At 36.5% G+C, this 22,566-nt stretch overlaps 1 long non-coding RNA gene and 1 pseudogene across 1 annotated transcript in view; both read left to right on the forward strand.

Moving 5' to 3' along the window:
• Positions 1-3,439, forward strand: part of LOC129458060 (uncharacterized) — a 223,926-nt gene extending 220,487 nt beyond the window's left edge. Inside the window, exons 2-3 of the long non-coding RNA XR_008649522.2 lie at positions 2,022-2,053; positions 3,092-3,439. This is a non-coding gene — a long non-coding RNA (uncharacterized lncRNA). The remainder of the gene's footprint in view (positions 1-2,021; positions 2,054-3,091) is intronic.
• Positions 3,440-4,596: 1,157 nt separating this feature from the next.
• LOC129488232 (keratin, type II cytoskeletal 8-like) lies at positions 4,597-9,072 on the forward strand (annotated as a pseudogene).
• Positions 9,073-22,566: the final 13,494 nt, after the last annotated feature.

Below are 22,566 nucleotides of genomic sequence, written 5' to 3' on the forward strand. Positions count from 1 at the left end.
TTCTTCTAGGGTTTTTATGGTTTGAGGTCTAACATTTAAGTCTTTAGTCCATCTTGAATTAATTTTTGTATAAGGTGTAAGGAAGGGATCCAATTTGAGCTTTGTACATATGGCTAGCCAGTTTTCCCAGAACCATTTATTAAATAGGGAATCCTTTCCCCATTTCTTGTTTTTTTCAGGTTTATCAAAGATCAGAGGTTGTAGATATGCGGCATTATTTCTGAAGGCTCTGTTCTGTTCCATTGGTCTATATCTCTGTTTTGGTACCAGTACCATGCATGCACATTTCAATCATAGTAAATTACTGAGGTTTGAATCTGGCTTGATGTAAAGATGTGAACTCCTTGGTTGTAGAAACTGCATTTATTTTTCACTACTATGGACTTGTTTACCCAGTAGTCAGTGGAATACCTGGCACATGGCTATTGTTAAGTAAATACATGTTGAATAAATAATTTTCTTTTGAAAGAAAGTTGGTTAATGTAAGAGTTTGATATATCACTGGCTCCAGAATCGGACAGCCTTTGATTCATGCACCAACAGGGTGAGACATAAACAGAAGTATAGCTATATTCATATTAAAAGCCATCACTCTAATGTTATGGCCATGTTCATTGACTATTTCCATCCTATCCCCACCCAACCCCCAGAAAAAAGAAACGAACAGATCAGCTTGGATTCTATTACAGTGCTTATGGTAACAGCATCTTTGTAACCTACCTAATAGGTTGGTGCAAAATTAATTGTGGTTTTGCCATTTTAATGGCAAATTTTAAAAACTGCAATTACTTTTGCACCAACATAATAGTATGCCAGAACTTTTCTTCACGTTTGCTGAGTTTGCTTTCCCTTGAGCTTGTAACAAGTATTGTTTTCTGCAACATTTTATTAGAACTTGATTTCACGTGGACTGTGGACAGATATATCCATGCTTATTTCAATCAGCTTATAAACTATTATTTTTTTAAATAAAGACATAGACCTAGATTCATATTCTTTTGTTTTCATTTGGGGCAGTAACTATTATAATATGCCTTTTGAGTACATCAGGTAATTTTAAAGCTTTACTTCCATGTACTAATATATTTTTAAAAATCTCTTTAAGTAGTATCTATTGCCCTTAGGGCCATTTAATGTCAAATTATAATTTTTTGATAATCATTCTCTTATGTAATTTTTGAGATAGAAGCTGTGATATTATTTGGGGAGCTGGGAGCAATTTGGGGCTTGTTATGGGCATTTTTCCTGAATAAATTATTGAAAGGAGACTAAGGAAAAAATTATGAGTATTATAAAATTGCTGATTACATGATAATAAACAAGGAAGTCATCTGGTTATCTTTGTTTTTCCTTCTGATAGTGCTTCAGATTTCTATAGATACAAACATCTAGGTGATTGTATGAAATTGTCACCATTTCCAAAGTATTTTCTCAAAAATATATGATGCAGGTTCAATCAGGCCTATGATGATAGGCTTCATTTGTGTGGGTGTGACTAGGGAGGGAGAAAATATCAAAGTATGAAATAGAACATTTCTGAATAGAGCTACACATGCTTCGATTAGATAAATCCTAAGATTTCTGTACCATCTTCACATTCCCAGTAATTCCATTTCTACAGACTCCTGTGAAAGGAAGAAATTGGTTGGCATCTCTGCAAGCCCCTCCTAGCCAGAGCAGTCAAGAAAATGCCATACAATGTGTCCCCTTGTTTATTCTACTCAACATGTGCAGATCTTTGAATTTGTGTCTTTTATTAACTTGGCTTTTTGATAATATGGTCATGCACCACAAAACAATGTTTTGCGAAATGATAGACCTCATAGATGACAACAGTAGCCCTATGAGATTGTAATAGAGCTGAAAAAGTTCTATTGCCTAGTGACATCATAGCATAATTACTTTATTTTAAAAATAAATTTAGTGTAGCCTAGGTGTACAGTGTTTATAAAGTCTATATTAGTCTCCAATAATATCCAGGGCTTCACATTCACTCACCTCTCCCTCTTTGACTCATCCAGATCAACGTCGAGTCCTGCAGGCTCCACTTATGGTAAGTGTCCTATCCAGTTGTGCCATTTAAACATTGTTTTGACCATATCTTTGTCATACCTTTCCTGTTTAGTTACACAAATATTTATCATTGTGTCATAATTACCTACAATATTTAGTACAGTAACATGCTGTATAGGTTTGTAGCTTAGGAGCAATAGACCACACCATCTAGGTTTCTGTAAATACCCTCTATGATGTTTGCAAAATAACAAAATTCTGTAAAAATGCATTTCTCAGAATGTATGCTATCATTAAGCAACATGTGACTGTATATGGTAACAGGACACTTATAAATAAAAGAGATAAAATGGTAAAAATCTTGAGTAGCCTTTCAGAACAAACTGCTGAGAGAAAAATACATTGCGCATTGTGTTTGTAAATTTCCAAAGGAAATATATCACGAGGACAAATTGATAGAAGTGATCAGGGTTTTTTGAAAGCATAACTGTATTGGTGTATAAAGGAAGGTGTATAAAGGTGTATGATTTGAATTAATTATTTAACAAAATGGATACATGTGAAAAAGACAACGGCTTTTTTTTTTTTTTTTTTTTTTGCCTTTCTCTGAAGGACAATTGTTACAGATGCTCTTAGATTTTACATGCAACATGAAAAAACTTAAATCATCTTTAATTCTTGGGTGCAATATTTACAAACAGTAATAGCTTATATTTATATCACTCAAAGGTTTGCAAACCGTTTTTCTACATATTTATTACCTTATCCATATTGGTATATGGTGGGCAGATGGGAATTTGTCTTTCTTTTACTTAAGGGAAATTAGCTCCGAGAGATTAAATAGTTAATGGGGCATTGTAGGAACCTGGTCCTCTGAGCCCCTGTGCAAGGGTTTGCCTCCTATTTACCACACATCTTTTGGGCTCTGGGAGCGAATGTTTCTTATGGCACCATCTTGAGCAAATAATTTCAGTTTTTTGTTTGTTTGTTTGTTTGCTTCATTTGCTCCTATATCAGATGGACGATGTTTCAAGAATTCTTGGAGATTTACACCTAATTTGTGTTTTCTGTTTTGCAGAAGAAAGAGACATTATACAAATGCGAGCTGTTGTCACAACAATGATAAGAAATCAGGAGTCGAAAGATGTGGAGTAAGGGGGAATTTCAGAGAAACCACAAAACACAAAATAGGAAACAGAGACAGGAGAAGATTGCTATGACAAAAATGCAGAAGGTGAAATCTTTGGCAGCCTCTTACTTCCCTGGAGAATATGATATTGTCAGGCTGAGGTGGAAGAATCACATGGTCATACTGTAAGTGCTATGGTTCTGAGTGGTAATGTTATTGATCAGTTTTCAACCTGAGATTTGTAGTGATAATCCCCACAAGTTGCTTGAGATCCTGAACAGTGAGGTTTTTAATGAGTTTAACCATCAGTGCTTGAAAACTTGCCTACAGGGGGCAGCACAAATACAACTAAACTTAGGGGCAAAGCATGAAATGCATCCAGATTCAGTTTTGTTTCAGGATCCACTTGCAACTGAAGCACTGGCTGCACAAGATTCGGCTGAAGGAATGTATATAAAACAGAATATTCCTGTATGATGTTAGTTTTAAAGGTAGATTTTTGGCAGTGGGAGGGTTAGCATTAACATTCATAATGTCACCTGTTATATATGTATTATTTTGACAGTTTAATATTTTAGAATACAGAAATGAGTATGCTAATACCATTTTGGAGAGATAATGCCCATATATATATATATATATATATATATATATATATATATATATATATCACTTGGAATTGTTAGAAATTGGTTGAGAATAAAAGATGATCCCTTCTTATGAACTTGGAATTGTTAGAAATTGGATAAAAATTAGAGATGATCCCTTCTTATGACTTCAGCCTAGGAGTACATTGTAGAGAGCCAGGACCAAATCTGACACACTGAAACTTTGATTCCTGATTTTCAAACAAGAAAAAATACTAGGTGATGTAAACTGGCTTAACAAGAAGTTATGAATCCAGAACCTGGATGTCAGATATAGATGATCTAGGCTGAGGTGCCTATTCTCTGCCCTTTGCCCTATCCTAAAACTGTATGGATGGAAATGAGGCCACCTTTTGCTCTGAACTGGCGCATTCCTTCCTCACCACAGGTCGAAGAGGTCTTAAACATTGGGCTTTCCTCTACAAGGGGAAGGATAGCACTGGCAGCCATCCACTGGCCCAGCAATATCCTGGATTGAGAGGATATCATTTGCATTACTTGCTGAATGAAACATAGTGAAAATGACTGCAGATAACCTCAACTAAGTCCAAGACATCACTTTCAAATCTGGACCAGCCCTTGCCCTCTAGACTGAACAGAGATTCCAGTTTCCAGGAGAGTAGATGAAGTAATGATAAAAGCACCTCCCAAAACTTTTGCCTTGGTAGGTTTTGGATTCAGGAGATATCTGGGTTTCCACTCCCTTCAAATTTTCAATGACAGTGACTTCCAGTTCCCCACAAATTTCCCTTGATTTCCTGACCATAGAGCCACATATTCATGTTCTTTCCATCCATATATTAATACATGGGTATAAGCCAAGATATAGGACTTCAAGCACTTTGCAGGGACGCCCAGTCCATCTCACTGACCATGTATTCTCAAAGCTTACCACTGGGCCTTAAGCCATTTATTGAACGTAAAGCATGCAATAAAGAGTTTAAGGGCTCTTTTCTTTATTTCTGCCACATCCGGAATGCTTGGTTTAGTTAGGATCTGAAAAGGAATTGTATTTAAACTTCTCATTTAGATTCTTCTAAGGAAAATGCCAAGAAAAGAAGGTTGTGATCTTTTTCTTGGTAGTTTCATAATAGAAAGTCTTAAGAACAGTTACAGTTGTTGAAATCCACCCTCTCTCTGATTCATTGAATTGGAGATAGCTATCCAACTACTAGTTGTCCTTTCTCACTAACTCCCTTAATTATTTCTAGGTACTACAGAGTGGCACATAACTAAACATTATCAAGGAATTTTACAGCCCTAGGCCTTCTATTACTGTGTATTACAGTCTGCTGTAATCATTCTAATGGTCTAAGATGTTGCAACTAATTTACCCAAGACCTGAACACCAGAAGTGCCGAAATTGTCTGGGAGTTTTATTCTGCATCCAACCATTACCAGGAAGGAGGATGTATTACTTCTCATTTCTTTACAAGTGTCAGTGCAAATCCAGCCATCAAACAAAAGTTAGACCTAAAAGCTTTTAGATTACAGCGATTATTACAGATTTTACATGAGATAAAACGTAATTGCTCCATTTCCTTTATTCTTTCTTTCATTTTCTTCCCTCTCACTGTATATTTTAGATTGTCCTGCTTGACTGCCAGGTCAGACCCAGCACACAAAGATATCTGTCATAAGACTGGGGAGCTACAGTGTTCTTTTCCATAAGAAATGAAATGCTTGGAATTTCTCTTCCAAATGAATTACAAACTTCCATGGTCATTTTCATTTTAAATTATTTTATGTCTATGTAAACTCATGCATTGCCTATAAAGGAATAATATTTCTAGCCATGTGGATAGTGACAGAGAATGAGCTGAAGGCAGCAATCCTTCACAGGCAAAGTGGTACATGCATTTTTTTTCATCTTGCTTCTTTTTTCCTTTTCCATATTCACTCATCCTTTTAAATTCTTTGAATCCATTTTTTCCTCCCTCGCTCCCTTCCTATCCTCCATCTCTATCTTTGTCATTTATTAATTCCTTTTCTTCTTTTTCTCCAGACTTGGATATTTGTCCATCCTCTCATAATTCTCTTTCATACACATTCTCTGACTTATAGGTCTTAAGATTCTCATATTCTAACATTAACCCTCTGCTTAACAGGGTATGTTTATAAACTATTTGACTGAGGAGGAATTGCCCAAGTTATCAAAGACATCCTGTCAGGAATGTCAACCTTTTACTCTTGTTCATGCTCAGAGAAACAGTGCTGCAGGGATTATAGCCTGGAATATGGTAGACCCAGATTTTAGATTTGTTTGCCCTTTGCCTCCTAATATCCATTTTCCCCTAAGTTTACCTGGGCATATTTCCCAGTTTGCTTTGCAAATGTGTTGCCATATAACTGCAGTTTGTCTAAGTCTTTTTAAAAGAAACATGGTTTGCTTGCACAAAACTGATCAGTTTTGAGAGATTGTTAATGCCCTTGAAGTGGTTTTTGTGGGTGTGAAACAAATGGTGAGAATTTGAATTGGTCCCTCCTATTATAGTATTGAAATTAAGTCTACTTAATTTATCAAGTCATGTTCATGCCCTGATTTTATATACTTGTATCTATCAATAAACATTGTGATACTTGATGTAATAAATAAATAAAATAAATAAAAATAAAAAATAAAATAAAATGAAACTATGTTTTGTGTAGTTTCTGGGAAGAGTCCTTAAATAGAGAAGAAACTCTGTTCTTATTATCTACCTTATGTCCTGAAATGCTTGCGTGATGGCTGAAGCTCCAGCAGTCATTTGTAACCATTAAGACAAGAGTCTTTTCCTAGGGAGGATGAGATAGAATAAACTGCTAACTTTGTGGATTACTCATAATAGTCCTGAATTGCCTATATTTGTGCTTTATTGTTAAAAAATAAAGTGAAACAGATCAACTTTTATTATGTTTAAACTACTTTTTTATTGAAGTTATCTATTCTATGCAGCTGAATCTAATTCCAACTGATGCACCCAGATTTTCCTAATTCCTGTTTCTACCCCAGATGCCCTGCTGCTTATCTGAGTTTCTGGAATGATTTCTCATTTGATTACTTCCTACATGTCCCTGTTTCCTAATGCATTAATATTGGGTTTGCCAATAAGAAACTTTTTAGAGTTGGAATATTGCTGATCATTTCTGTTTGCTAGATTTTGGTAACCAAATCATTTTGACTTCTAGGATCGGCCTTTATTTATGCTTTTCTGCCTAATTTTGATCCATGTTCTATTCTGCCTGTAAAATGTGCCCCAAAGTCATGCACATAACCTTGACCTTTGGGTTTTGGTGGCTTGAGACCATTTCATTGACATTTCTCAATATCAGTGAAAATTCTAGATGTTAATTCTTCATATTTTAAAAATTTTCATGTTGATTCTCCCTTTTTTCCTTTGCTAAAGTTTATCTCTTTATTTCTATTAACATTTTTTCTATTAGTGCGTCCTTGTTATATGTTCAAAACAAAATACTGAACAACTTAATTTACATATATTTTCTGATGTAACTTACATCTGACAGTTTAATCTTCCTTAGTACTTCTGGTGAATGCCTTTTAGAATTAGAAGGAGGAAAATTTTACCTAATTATAATAGTTTACATATGCAAATATTATCAGATTTAATAATCATGTTTCCCTAGAAATGATGAACAAAGCCACATGTATTTTAAGTGGATCATAAATCTTGCTGATTAAGTTACTGTCCTGAGTCATTTACTATAAAGAAATTATAGTCATTAAACCTCTAAACTTTAGCTTAGCTCATTTCTCAAGCAGAGGGCCTCTGTGTTTAAGATTTAAACATGGACCTAGAAGCAGCTTCTCCACTCCTTCCGAATCTCCACCTGGTTTAGCCTGCCCGCCTCCACTCCTGCCTCCACCATTTCCATCAGGGTGATCCAGAAGTCCTACAAGGTGTCCACCTCTTGCCCCCTGGCCTTCAGCAGCCACTCTTACATGAGTGGGCCCTGTGCCCCATCAGCTCCTCGAGCTTCTCCTGAGTGGGCAGCAGCAGCTTCACGGGTGGCCTGGGCGGATGCTATGGCCGGCCAGCAGTATGGGACCATCACTGCTGTCACCGTCAACCAGAGCCTGCTGAACCTGGAGGTGGACCCCAACAACCAGGGCATGTGCACCCAGGAGAAAGAGCAGATCAAGGCCCTTAACAACAAGTTTGCCTCCTTCATCAACAAGGTACGGTTCCTGGAGCAGAACAAGATGCTGGAGACCAAGTGGAGCCTCCTGCAGCAGCAGAAGACAGCTCAGAGCAACATGGACAACATATTCCAGAGCTACATCAACAACCTTAGGCGGCAGCTGGAGACACTGGGCCAGGAGAAGCTGAAGCTGGAGGCGGAGCTTGGCAACATGCAGGGGCTGGTGGAGGACTTCAAGAACAAGCATGAGGATGAGATCAATAAGCCTATAGAGATAGAGAATGAATTTGTCCCCATCAAGAAGGATATGGATGAAGCTTACATGAACAAGGTAGAGCTGGAGTCTAGCCTGGAAGGGCTGACCGACGAGGTCAACTTTCTCAGGCAGCTGTATGAAGAGAAGATCCGGGAGCTGCAGTCCCGGACACACCTGTGGTGCTGTCCATGGACAACAGCCGCTCCCTGGACATGGACAGTATCATCTCTGAGGTCAAGGCACAGTACAAGTAGATTGCCAACAGCAGCCAGGCTGAGGCTGACAGCATGTACCAGATCAAGCATGAGGAGCTGCAGACGCTGGCTGGGAAGCACGGGGATGACCTGAGTCGTACAAAGACGGAGATCTCCAAGGTGAATTGGAACATGAGCCAACTCCAGGCTGAGACTGAGGGCCTCAAAGGCCTGAGGGCTTTCCTGGAGGCCGCTATCGCAGATGCCAAGCAGCATGGGCAGCTGGTCGTTAAGGATGACAACACCAAGCTGTCCCAGCTGGAGGCCGCCCTGTAGCAGGCCAAGCAGGATATGGCGTGGCAGCTGCGTGAGTACCAGGAGCTGATGAACGTTAAGCTGGCCCTGGACATTGAGATCGCCACCTACAGGAAGCTGCTGGAGGGCGAGGAGAGCCAGCTGGAGTCTGGGATGCAGAACATGAGTATCCATACGAAGACCAGCAGTGGCTATGCTGGTGGGCTGAGCTCAGCTTATGAGGGCCTCACAAGCCCCGGCCTGGGCTCCAGCTTTAGCTCTGGCGCGGGATCCAGCTCCTTCAGCTGCATCAGCTCCACCAGGGCTGTGGTTGTGAAGAAGATCGAGACCTGTAATAAGAAGCTAGTGCCCAAGTCCTCTGACGTCCTGTCCAAGTGAACAGCCATGGCAGCACCCCCGTTAGCCTACCCTTCCTGTGGCTGTCCCAGAGTCCATGAGAAAGGCTGCTGTGCAGGAGAGCACAGGGAACAGGAGACCCACCTGAGGCTTAGCCCTCACCCTCAGCCCACCCGCAGGGGAGTTTACTGCCTGGGGTACCCCTCTTGCCCACGCCCCCAGCTACAAAACAACTCAATTTTTTTTTTTTTTTCAAAATAAAACCTCAGCTGGCTCTGAAAAAAAAAAAAAAGTGAAAGTTGCTTACAATGAAGAAATCGATTGAAAATTTAGAGAAAATAGGCCGGACGTGGTAGCTAACTCCTGTAATCCCAGCACTTTGGGAGGCCGAGGTGGGCGGATCACGAGATCTGAAGATTGAGACCATCCTGGCCAACATTGTGAAACCTCGTCTCTACTAAAAATACAAAAATTAGCTGGACGTGGTGGCACGTGCCTATAATCCCAGCTACTCGGGAGGCTGAGGCAGAAGAATCACTTGAACCAAGGAATCGGAAGTTGCAGTGAGCCAACATCACACCACTGCAGTCCAGCCTGGCAACAGAGCGAGACTCCGTCTCAAAAAAAAAAAAAAGGAAAAGAAAAATTAGAGAAAATAAGCAAAAATTAGATGCCCCCGGACGCTTAGCAATTGTTGTTTTCTCTTTGGCTTTAATATCATACCTTATTGCTATGAACTCATTTACACTGAAGATAATTTTAATATGGATTAAGAAAAAGAAAAGTATAATACCTTGTATGATACATAAACACTCAGGTTCAGATGAGTGAACAAAATAACCAGAGTGAGAGAATACTGTATCACACGGCTTGATTAAACTTAGTGCTATATGCTTCCTAAGGGGAAAAGAAAGGTAGCTGGATTAAACAGAGCAGTGGAAATTAGAGAGAACTTGACATTAGCACTGAAATGTTTCACTGAATAAAATCTAATAAATATGAGAACAATCAAAGTTAACTTCTTCAGGAAAATAAAGATGGACTATTTAGTGTGAATTAAGACTCACTAGCAATGTCTTCTATTTGCAGTGTATATAAGAGTTGAAAGTACTTTCACACAGATTCTCTCAATGTAATTCATGCAAGAACCAAGGGAAAGGTGTAACACATATATCCTTATCTGTATTATACAGATTTGCAGCCCAAGTCTCCAAGGTTCAGAGATATAAGTGATTTGGCATTAGGAAGTGACAACTAAGACTGGAAAATTGAACCCAGGCTTTCAGACTAAATCACAGTGCCATGTCACCCTATACTGCACAGTCAACTGAAAGAGTCAGCCTGCCCACACAAGGGGGCTGTCAGTTGAAGGGGGAGAGTCAATTCATTCTCTATTGCACTGGAAATCAGGATGAGGACCAGTGAGTGGGATTTACAGGGAGGCTGATTTTGCCTCAATTTGAGGAAGAACTTTCCAACAATTAGAGCTGTCTAACCAAGGAACAATCTGCCTTGTCAAATAAATAAGCAACCTGTTACTGAAGGCATTTAAGCCTAAGCCTATAGACCACTTCTCAAGAATACTAGAGGAAAGATAACTTGAGGGACACATTTAACATCTAAGACTTTATTTAACCTAAAGATTCTGTAGATGATGTAGGATGCCATTTGAAGATGATCTACTTGGAAAGATGCTTGTGGGCATTAGAAACAATATAAGGAAAATATTGTTATTGCACCTTGGACTTCAAAATCTTCAGGTCATATCTAAGCAATCCTGATGTGCTATGAAACGATGCAATCGATGTGCAACTCTGGTATTTCTTGCAGAAGCTCCTTTTAGCTGGATTTTCAGTTCAACTGGTACATCCAGACTGGTTGAATGCGATGGGCTGGAGATCCACCTTCTAATAGGTTTAAGATCTATTTCTTTTTATTGATGCTCCTGAAAACATTGCTATTTCTGGAATCATTAAGAAAGAATATTTCCTCTATTAAAATATCACCTCAAACTATGTTTTGCATTTCTTTTAGGGGCTTGAGAGTTCTCATAAGACATAGCAAAATAGTTGAGAGTTTGGGGGGCAGGTAGGGGAAAACTAGGAAAATGTTTAAATCTGGGGTAGAATCAAATTTAAGAATTTCAGCCAGGCATGGTTGCTCACGCCTGTAATCCCAGCACTTTGGGAGGCCAAGGCGAGTGGATCACCTGAAGTCAGGAGTTCAGACCAGCTTGGCCAACATGGAGAAACCCTGTCTCCACTAAAAATACAAAAAAAATGCAGCCAGGAGTGGTGGTGCACACCTGTCTTTCCAGCTACTCAGAAAGCTAAGCAGGAGAATCGCCAGGAGACAGAGGTTGTAGTGTGTGGAGACTGTGCCACTGCACCCCAGCCTGGGTGACCAAGCGAGACTCTGTCTCAAAAAAAAATTTGAGCATGGAATTAGTGCTAAAAGGGAATCCAGTTTGCCATCTGCCCACACGTGCATTTCTCACTTCCTTTCTTTTGCACTTCTGTGAAGTACAAACATTTCCTTATTCATCCTGTGGATTTCCAATGGCACAAATTAGTTTTCCAAGGAAAATTTTTTGTCCTCAAGCAATTGTATTCCATATCTGAGAGTCAAATGTTTGAAGCTTTGCATGGGAGACCCCAGCGTGGCATTTAAGTGCTTGTAGAGTCAACTAAACTTAGATTTTACCCTGAACCTAAGAACAGGGCAAGGTCATAAAACACTCAGAGACTCAATGCAGCACAAACAACTTTCGATCATGGCTAGGAGCTCATTCTCCACCTCATTTTTTCTCTTATTTTGAGGAAAGAGAGAGTCACATTTATGTTTGACTTTTGTCTAAGTACAAAGATGCTATATAGCAATAGTGCAATAACAATATTTTCCTTATATTGTTTCTAATGCCCACAAGCATCTTTCCAAGTAGATATGGCAATCTTCATATTTTATTTATTTATTTAAGTAACTCCAAGCTTCCATTAGTCACAAAAGATCAGGCCCAAACTAGAAATAAAAATAACTTTTCTGTTACTTCAAATGATAGGAGCTCCTATCATTTGCTGTTATTAATAACAACTTCTTAAAGAGAGCTAAACTGTGTGTGGGAAAGCATGCAGCTGAGCACCAGGTTCAACTGGACCCAGGAACTTAAAGTCGGCCAGTGTTGCTCATTCTCTCTCCATCTCTCAGCTTTTCATTCTCTGTGCCCAATTGGTACTGTTACCCTCTCACTAGACAATGACTTTCAACATTTTAATTTCAGATACCAGCCACTTGTAATATTCTCAAATAACATGTATTTTAAATAAAATATGACTATATTATGGTTTTCATATAAAATATTAATTTTAATTTAATATAAATTTTCAGTTTAAGGACGCTCTCAGCTTCTGTGTTTCTGCTGTTTTCATTTGGCAAAAACAATATTTATTTATTTTTATTTTCCAAAGTAGTTTTTGCTGAGTTATTACATTTTAACTTAACATTTATTTACTCTTTAACTTTTTATCTTTTCCTTAAGTTTTTTCATTTTTAGTGTAGAGAGGTTGCTTTTTAAATTAATTTCTGATAAATTATGTTTTTGATGCTATTTGACATGGAATTCTGGTTATTTTCCAATTGTATTCTATTAGTACGTAAAACTACAATTGATAGTTGTACTTTGACCTTGTATCCTGTGATGCAGCTGGAATTATGTATTAATTTAGCTTATTTAGTAATAAGATGTTTTGTGCAGTGTTTAGGATTTTGTCCACTGACAATTTTTGGTGTTAGCTTTATGTTTACTTTTCAATTGTTAAGGCTTTTATTTTAAAAATTATTCTTGCTTTATTTCACTCTTTAGATTGAATGCTGAATAGACTTGATGAGTGTGAGAATCCTTGACTCGTGTCCTACCTTAACGAAAAAGCATTCCGTGTTTCACTATTAAGAATGATGTTAGCTGCCAGTTTTTCATAAATACCCTTTTATCAGATTGATGAAATTCCCTCTATTCCAAGATCGCTGAAATGTTGTTGCATTTTATCATATTTTTTGCATCTATTTAGATTATGATGTATATTTTATTCTATAAGATTGAATATGTTGATTTTTTTAAAAAATTTAAACCAATCTTACATTCATAGGCTCACCCCCCACAACATATTTATTGCTTAATTTAATTTGCTAATATTTTGCTGGGAATTATGTGTATATTCTCATGAAGAATATTATTAATTTATATATTTTTAAAGTATTTTTCACTCTTTTTCAAGGCATCGTTTATTTCATAAAATGGAAAGTATTTCCTGTCTCTTCTGAAAACATTCTTATAAGAACGGTATTGTTGGCCAGGAGCGGTGGCTCACACCTGTAATCCCAGCACTTTGGGAAGCCAAGGCAGGCAGATCACTTGAGGTCAGGAGTTTGAGACAAGCCTGGACAACATGGTGAACCCTGTCACTACTGAAAATACAAAAATTAGCCAGGCATAGTGGTGCATGCGAGGCAGGAGAATCACTTGAACCTGAGAGGCGGAGGTTGCAGTGAGCCAAGATTGTGCTATTTGCACTTCAGCCTAGGTGACAGAGTAAGACTCTGTCTCAAAAAAAAAAAAAAAGATTGTTTTTTTTTTTTATTAAAAGTTTGATAGAATTTACCAATGAAATAAGGAATCTAGGCCGGGTGCGGTGGCTCACGCCTGTAATCCCAGCAGTTTGGGAGGCCAAGGCGAGCAGATGATTAGGTCAGGAGATTGAGACCATCCTGGCTAACAAGGTGAAACCCCGTCTTTACTAAAAATATGAAAAATTAGCTGGGCGTGGTGGCAGGTGCCTGTAGTCCCAGATACTCAGGAGGCTGAGGCAGGACAATGGTATGAACCCGGGAGGCGGAGCTTGCAGTGAGCCAACATTGGGCCACTGCACTCCAGCCTGGGTGACAGAGCGAGACACTGTCTCAAGAAAAAAAAAAAGAAATAAGGAGTCTAGAATTGTCTAATTTTTGAGAATATAACTTTTTCATGAGTATAGAGCTATTCATATTTTATGTTTTTTGTCTGTATGGCTTAGTTGAAACAATGCATTAATTTCATCTAAGTTGACCAATTAATGTCATAAAACAGCTCATAATATTTTCCTAGGATTTGCCTTTAAGATCTGTTGAGGTACGTTATCTTTTACTCCAATATTTATCAGTATTATTAGATGCTTATCAATCATATAAATCTTGTCAAACTACCAACTTTTGGATTTTTAAATGATTTTCTTTCCTATTTCACTAACTTTCACACATCTTTATTTCTCCCTGTTGCTTACTTTGGCTTTAATTTGCTCACCTTTTCTCTGTCATCTTAAGATATACACATACATAATAATTCTAGAGTCGTCTTTTTTCCTAATGTTGGCATTTTGCTATAAACATCTCTGTAAGTACTACTTTAGTATGATCCTACAAATTACAATATGTCGTGAGATTCAATCATTCATTTAAAAATACTTTTTCACTGTAATTTCGTCTTTGGCAGAGGTTATTTAGAAGTCTATTTTTTTTAATTTCCAATATATGAAGCTTTTATTCATATGTGAAATTTTTATTGTTTTTAGGGAATCAACTCGGCCAGGCACGGTGGCTCAAGCCTGTGATCCCAGCACTTTTGGAGGCCGCGGTGGGCGGATCATGAGGTCAAGAGATGAGACCATCCTGGCCAACATGGTGAAACCCCATCCCTACTAAAAATACAAAAATTAGCCGGGCGTGGTGGCGTGCACCTGTAGTCTCAGCTATTCAGGAGGCTGAGGCGGGAGAATCGCTTGAACCCGGGAAGTGGAGGGGTTGCAGTGAGCCAAAATCTGCCACTGCACTCCAGCCTGGCAACAGAGTCAGACACCATCTCCAAAAAAAACCCAAAAAAACAAAAAAACTCTTGAAATTTCTCAAGCGTTCTCCAGAATATACTCTCTTTCAGTTAATGTTACATGTGCCCTTTTTTTTTTTTTTTTTTTCCTGAGACGGTCTTGCTCTGTTGCCTAGGCTGGAAGGCAGTGGAAGGATCTCAGCATACTGCCACCTCCACTTCCCAGGTTCAAGTGATTCTCCCACCTCGGCCTCCCGAGTAGCTGGGATTACAGGTGTGCCACTACACCTGGCTAAATTTTGTATTTTTAATAGAGACAGGATTTTACCATGTTAGCCAGGCTGGTCTCCAACTCCTGGCCTCAAGTGATCTGCCCGCCTCAGCCTCCCAAAGTGCTAGAATTACAGGCGTGAGCCACCATGCCCGGCCAATTTGTGCTCTTAAAAAGGAGATGTATTTTTCACTAAGGTGTGCTATTATATAAACGTAAAAATTTCTATCAAAGGAGTTGCTAGTGTTGTTCACATCATCAGCTACTGATGTTTTTGGTCTAGATATAAGTAACTGTAAGAGTCATGTCCTAATCTAACTGTGATTGTAGATTTGTCTGTTTTCTCCTTTATTTCTGTTTTGCTTTATCTATTTTGAATCTCTGTTACTAGGCATATACCTTTCTATAATTGTGTGTTTGATGAAATGATCCTTCTAACATTTAGAAATATCACTTTTGCTTTTTGTTCACATACTAGCTTATATCTTGCTGTTAGAAATATAAACACTCCACTTTCATGTGCTTCAATTTGCATATAGTATAACTTCCTTTTACTTTCTTTCCCTTTGTTCAATTAATTTCTTTTTCAGTATATATTAACATTTTTATTAAATGTAATATATATATAGAAAAAAGTATCATAATTCTTCAAACTGAAAAAACCCATACATAGCCTCCAAGTCAACACAAAAACATTATTAGCACTCCTATAAGGGCTCTGTGAATTTGGTTCACATCATTATTTATACCAGAGTAATGAATATCCTGACTTCTAATAGCATAAAAAAGACAGATTTTTCCCTATGTTGTCTTATTTTATATAAAATGAATCACTCCATGTATACTATTTGTGTTATTTGTATGGTCTACAGTGTGTGGTTTGTTAAAACATAATTTGTGAGATTAATCCATATAGTTCTTTGCAGTTATATACATTTATTCTAATTTCTGGATATTGTTACATTGTATAAATATGCAAAAATTATATCAATCCATTCTGCTGTTATTGTGTTGAAGGGTATTTGGTAGTTTTAGTTATTGTTGTTGTTTTTGTTATTGTAAACAGTGGTTCTGTGAAAATTATTATACTTATCTTTTAATGAACAGATGTCCATGGGTCTATTGGGTATATAGAAAAAAGTTGAATTGTGGTGCCATAGAAAATGCATATATTTAGTAGATTCTGTCAAAGAGTTTTCCAAAGTTGTACTAATTTACTCTTCTACCAGTTATGTATGATATTTCTGACTGTCCCATATCTTTACAAATATTGGTTATTGCATTTTTCATTTTAATCATTCTGTTCATGTGTGAGGGGTATTTCATTGCGATTTTGATTTGCATTTTCTTGTAGACTAATGAAATTAAGCTACTTAAGTAACTTTTAATCTAATTGTTGGCCACTTGAATATCCTTCTTTGTGAACAATCTATTTAAGACCCCCCCCCATACTTTATTTGGTTGTTGCCCTTTTATTATTGATTCATATAATTTCTTCATGTATTTTAAATCCAAAATTTTGTGGGATATATGTAAAAATATATCCTCCCACCCCATGGCCAACCAATCATAAAGTTCCCAATTAACAAAAGTTTTTAATTTTAATATAGCACAATTTTTATTTTCCATCATGTTAACAAATTTTGTTTCCTTTAAGGAAAATGTTTCTTATATAAACATCATAATGATTTTCTCCTATGTTTTCTTCCAGAAGTTTCATGATTTACCTCTTATAGTTAAATTTGCTCTGCAAAAAATTTCTATATGTAAGTAAAGATTAAGGTATATATTTTCATATGGTAACAAATTAAACCAATACTATGTAAGAAAAAGGCAATACAATGTATTTAAATTAGTATAGTTTTATAATAGATCTTAATCTGTTGGTATTTAATGTATCCAGTGCTATTCTTCTTTTTTAATATAAAATACACACTGAATTTTCTAGGGTAGCAACAATATTATAAATCAGGGAGAGGATGAACCCTTTTTTTTTTTTTTAGAGATTTTCTCAGGAGTTCTTCATCATTTCAGAAAATGTATGTATTAATGGCAATATCATTTATGATATTTAAATCACCACATAAAACCCCTATATCAGTCTGTGTTCAAGTCTGTGATATTCACTGTGGCTCAGTGTTCAAGTTCAAGCTAAAACTACATTATTATATCCTCTACTGTAGTGGTGTCTAAGCACTTAAATGTTGAAACATACGTTTTATTTTAAGTAGCTTTCATTTTATTTTTCCTTTATATCTCAGGGTATTATATTGATAATTTTTTTTAAAATTATACTTTAAAATGGGCAAAGGATATGAACAGACACTTCTCAAAAGAAGATGTTTATGTGGACAACAAACATTTGAAAAAAAGCTCATCATCACTGGTCATTAGATAAATGGAAATCAAAACCATTCTTCTTTAAGATTGCTTTGTCTATTTTTGGCCTTTAAAATTCCATATGAATTGGAATAGAAAAAGAGCCCGCATCACCAAGTCAATCCTAAGCCAAAAGAACAAAGCTGGAGGTATCATGCTACCTGACTTCAAACTATACTACAAGGCTATAGTAACCAAAACAGCATGGTACTGGTACCAAAACAGAGATATAGACCAATGGAACAGAACAGAGCCCTCAGAAATAATGCCATTTATCTACAACTATCTGATCTTTGACAAACCTGACAAAAACAAGCAATGGGGAAAGGATTCCCTATTTAATAAATGGTGCTGGGAAAACTGGCTAGCCATATGTAGAAAGCTGAAATTGGATCCCTTCCTTACACCTTATACAAAAATTAATTCAAGATGGATTAAAGACTTACATGTTAGACCTAAAACCATAAAAACCCTAGAAGAAAACCTAGGCAATACCATTCAGGACATAGGCATGGGCAAGGACTTCATGTCTAAAACACCAAAAGCAATGGCAAAAAAGCCAAAATTGACAAATGGGATATCTAATTAAACTAAAGAGCTTCTGCAGAGCAAAAGAAACCACCATCAGAGCGAACGGGCAACCTACAGAATGGGAGAAAATTTTTGCAACCTACTCATCTGACAAAGGGCTAATATCCAGAATCTACAATGAAGTCAAACAAATTTACAAGAAAAAAACAACCCCATCGAAAAGTGGGCAAAGGATATGAACAGACACTTCTCAAAAGAAGACATTCATGCAGCCAACAGACACATGAAAAAATGCTCATCATCACTGGCCATCAGAGAAATGCAAATCAAAGCCACAATGAGATACCATCTCACACCAGTTAGAATGGTGATCATTAAAAAGTCAGGAAACAACAGGTGCTGGAGAGGATGTGGAGAAATAGGAACACTTTTACACTGTTGGTGGGACTGTAAACTAGTTCAACCATTGTGGAAGTTGGTGTGGCGATTCCTCAGGGATCTAGAACTAGAAATACCATTTGATCCAGCCATCCCATTACTGGGTATATGCCCAAAGGACTATAAATCATGCTGCTATAAAGACACACGCACATGTATGTTTATTGTGGCACTATTCACAATAGCAAAGACTTGGAAGCAACCCAAATGTCCAACAATGATAGACTGGATTAAGAAAATGTGGCACATATACACCATGGAATACTATGCAGCCAGAAAAAATGATGAGTTCATGTCCTTTGTAGGGACATGGGTGAAGCTGGAAACCATCATTCTCAGCAAGCTATCTCAAGGACAAAAAACCAAACACCACATGTTCTCACTCATAGGTGGGAACTGAACAATGAGCACACATGGACACAGGAAGGGGAACATCACACACTGGGGACTGTTGTGGGATGAGGGGAGGGAAGAGGGATAGCATTAGGAGATATACCTGATATACCTGATGCTAAATGATGAGTTAATGGGTGCAGCACACCAACATGGCACATGTATACATATGTAACAAACCTGCACGTTGTTCACATGTACCCTAAAACTTAAAGTATAATAAAAAAAAATTCCATATGAATTTTAGAAACAGCTTGTTAATTTCTCTGGTACCCCCCAAAATTTCTAAGTTTTAAAAAATTATCGTATTGAGATTATGTTGAAGTTATAAATCAATGTATCATGTTAAATCATCCAATAAATGAATATGGTATTTATCTATTTATTGTCATCTTTGATTTGAGCATTAATATTGTGTCATTTTCAGAATAAAACATTGCTTTTTTCTGTTACAATAAAAATAAATTTTATTAAAGTTATTTTTCTCTTTGTTGCTGATATATAGAATAAAATTCCTCTTTGTATCTAGTAACCTTGATAAATTCAATTATTTAATTGAATAATTTTCTGTAGATTATTATGAATTTTTTACATGCACATTTATCTTGTCTAAATTTACTGACATTTTCTATTTCTTTCTTTGCAATAATTATGACTTTTTGGTTGTTTTTCTTATTTTATTGACCTGGTTAGAAACTCTTAAAGTACTGAATAAAAGGGGTAATTTTCACTCATGTTTCATTCCCAGTCTTAGGAGGAAAGCTATCAAAAGTTTATCATTAAAGATGTCCCTCTACAAAACAACTAGCTAATAACTCTATGACAGGAATAAACCTCACATATCAGCATTAACCTTGAACATAAATGGCCTAAATTCTCCACTGAAAAAATATATAGACTAAGAAACTTGATGAAAAAGAAAAGTCAATCTTCTGCTGCCTACAAGACATTATGCAGGCTTAAGGTAAAGGAGTGGAAGAAGATATATTAAACTGAAAACAAAAGTGTGCAGAATCGGCCATTTTTAGATCAGGTAAAACACTCTAAACCAACAACAGTAAAAGAAGACAAAGAACAGCATCATATAATATAAAGCATTTAGCACAACAAGATTTAAATCTCCTAAACATATATTCATCCAACATCAAACACCCAGATTCATAAAACAAATACTGCTAGACATAAGAAAAGGGATTAAGAGCAATACAATAATAGTGGGGGATTTCAATGCCCCACTGTCAACACTAAATAGGTCATTAAGTTCAGATAGTCAACAAAGACACTCTAAACATAAAATAGATTCTAGACCAAATGGACTTAATAGACATTTCTAGAACATTCTACCTAACAACTACGGAATATCCAATTTTCTCATCTGCACATGGAAAATTCTCCACTATTGACTATATGCTTGACCATAAAGCAAGTCTCAATAAACTAAAAACATACAAAAAATCATATCAAGAATTTTCTTGGACCACAGTGAATTAGAAATATTAATAGAAATATTAGTAGAAATTAATAGAAATATTAATAGAAAAATTAGTAAATAAAATTAGAAGGCAATACCCAGAGGAGCTCTCAAAACTACCGAAGTACATGGAAAGTAAATAACTTACTTCTGAATGACTTTTGTGTAAAAAGCAAAAATTTTAAGGCATAAACAAGAAAATCTTTGAAATGAATGAAAATAGAGACATAACATACCAAAAACTCTGGGATAAAGAAAAAAATAGTACTGAGGAAAGTTCATAGTGTTAAATGCCTACATCAAAAATATAAAAATATATTGAATTAACAACCTAAAATCACATCAAAAGAAACTAGAAATACAAGAAAATTTCAAACCTAAATCTGGCAGAATAGAAGAAATAGCAAAGATTAAAGAATAACTAAGTGAGACTGAGGCCAAAAAATCTATACAAATGATCAAAAGCCCCAAATTTTGTTTTTGAAAGGGTAAACAGATAGAGAGGCTGCTAGCTAGTTTCAACAAGAAAAAAGAAGATTCAAACAGGCATAATCAGGAAAGAAAAAAGTGACATTACAACAGTTATTACTGAAATGCCAAAGATTTTTTGAGATTACCGTGAACATTTCTGTGTGCACAAACTAGAAAACCCAGAGGAAGTAGATAAATTCCTGGAACATACAACTTCCCAAGATTGAACCAGGAAGAAATAGAAATCCTGAACGAACAATAATGAGTAATGAAATTGAATCAGTAATAAAACATTTTTTAACAAAAATAAGCTCACGACAAGACTGAGTCACAGCTGTATTTTACTAAATGTACAAAGGAGAGCTGGTACCAATCTTACCAAAACTATTCTAAAAAACTGATTGGGAGGCCGAGGCGGGTGGATCACGAGGTCAGGAGATCGAGACCATCCTGGCTAACACGGTGAAACATCATCTCTACTAAATATACAAAAAATTAGCTGGGCGTTGTGGCAGGTGCCTGTAGTCCCAGATACTTGGGAGGCTGAGGCAGGAGAATGGCGTGAACCCAGGGGGTGGAGCTTGCAGTGAGCGGAGATCGTGCCATTGCACTCCAGCCTGAGGGACAGATCGAGACTCTGTCTCAAAAAAAAAAAAAAAAAAAAACTGAGGAAAAAACTAACTCATTCTATGAAACCATTATCATCAGAATACCAAAATCAGGCAAGGACATAACAACAACAAAATCTTACAAGCCAATATTCCTGATGAACATAGATGCAAAAATCTTTGAAAGAATACTAGCAAACCAAATCCAACAGCACATCAAAAAGATAATTCATTGTAACCAAGTAGATTTTATTCCAGGGATGCAAGGATGTTTCAATTTTTGCAAATCAATAAATGTGAGTCATCACAAAAGAGAATTAAAAGCAAAAACCACATGATAGTTTTGATAGATGCAGAAAAATCATTCAATAAAATCTAACATCCCTTCACGATAAAAACCCTTTACAAACCATACATTGAAGGAACATACCTCAAAGTAATGAGAGTCATCTATCACAAACTCACAAGTAAGATCATATGAAAAGGGGAAAAGTTGAAAGCATTCCCCCTGAGAACTGAAACAAGACAAGGATATCTACTTTCACTACTCCTATTCAACAGTATTAAAAGTCAGCCAGAGCAATCATGCAAGATAAATAAATAAAGGGCATCCAAATTGGGAAAGAAGAAGTCAAATTACCTCTGTTTGCTGATGACATAATCTTATCCCTAGAAAATTCTAAACACTCTTCCAATAGACTGCTAGACTTGATAAACAATTTCAGTAAAGTTTCAGGATAGAAAATCAAAGTATAAAAATAGCTAGCATTTCTATACACCAATAATATTCAGGCTGAAAACCAAATCAAGAACTCAATCCTCTTTACAATAGTCATAAAAAGATTAAAATGCCCAGGAATACATTTAACCAATGAGATAAAAGTTCTCTACAAGAACTACAAAATACTGATGAAAGAAATAGATGACACAAAAAATAAATGAAAATCTCATGCTCATATATTGGAAGTATTCATATCATTAAAATGACCATACTGCCTAAAGCAATCTACAGATTCAACACAATTTCAATAAAATTACCAATGTCATTATTCTTCACAGAATTAGAAAAAACAATTCCAAATTTCATATTGATTGAAAAAAGAGCCTGAATATTACAATTAAT

This window comes from Symphalangus syndactylus, chromosome 1, assembly GCF_028878055.3.
Source record: "Symphalangus syndactylus isolate Jambi chromosome 1, NHGRI_mSymSyn1-v2.1_pri, whole genome shotgun sequence".
NCBI lineage: Eukaryota > Metazoa > Chordata > Mammalia > Primates > Hylobatidae > Symphalangus > Symphalangus syndactylus.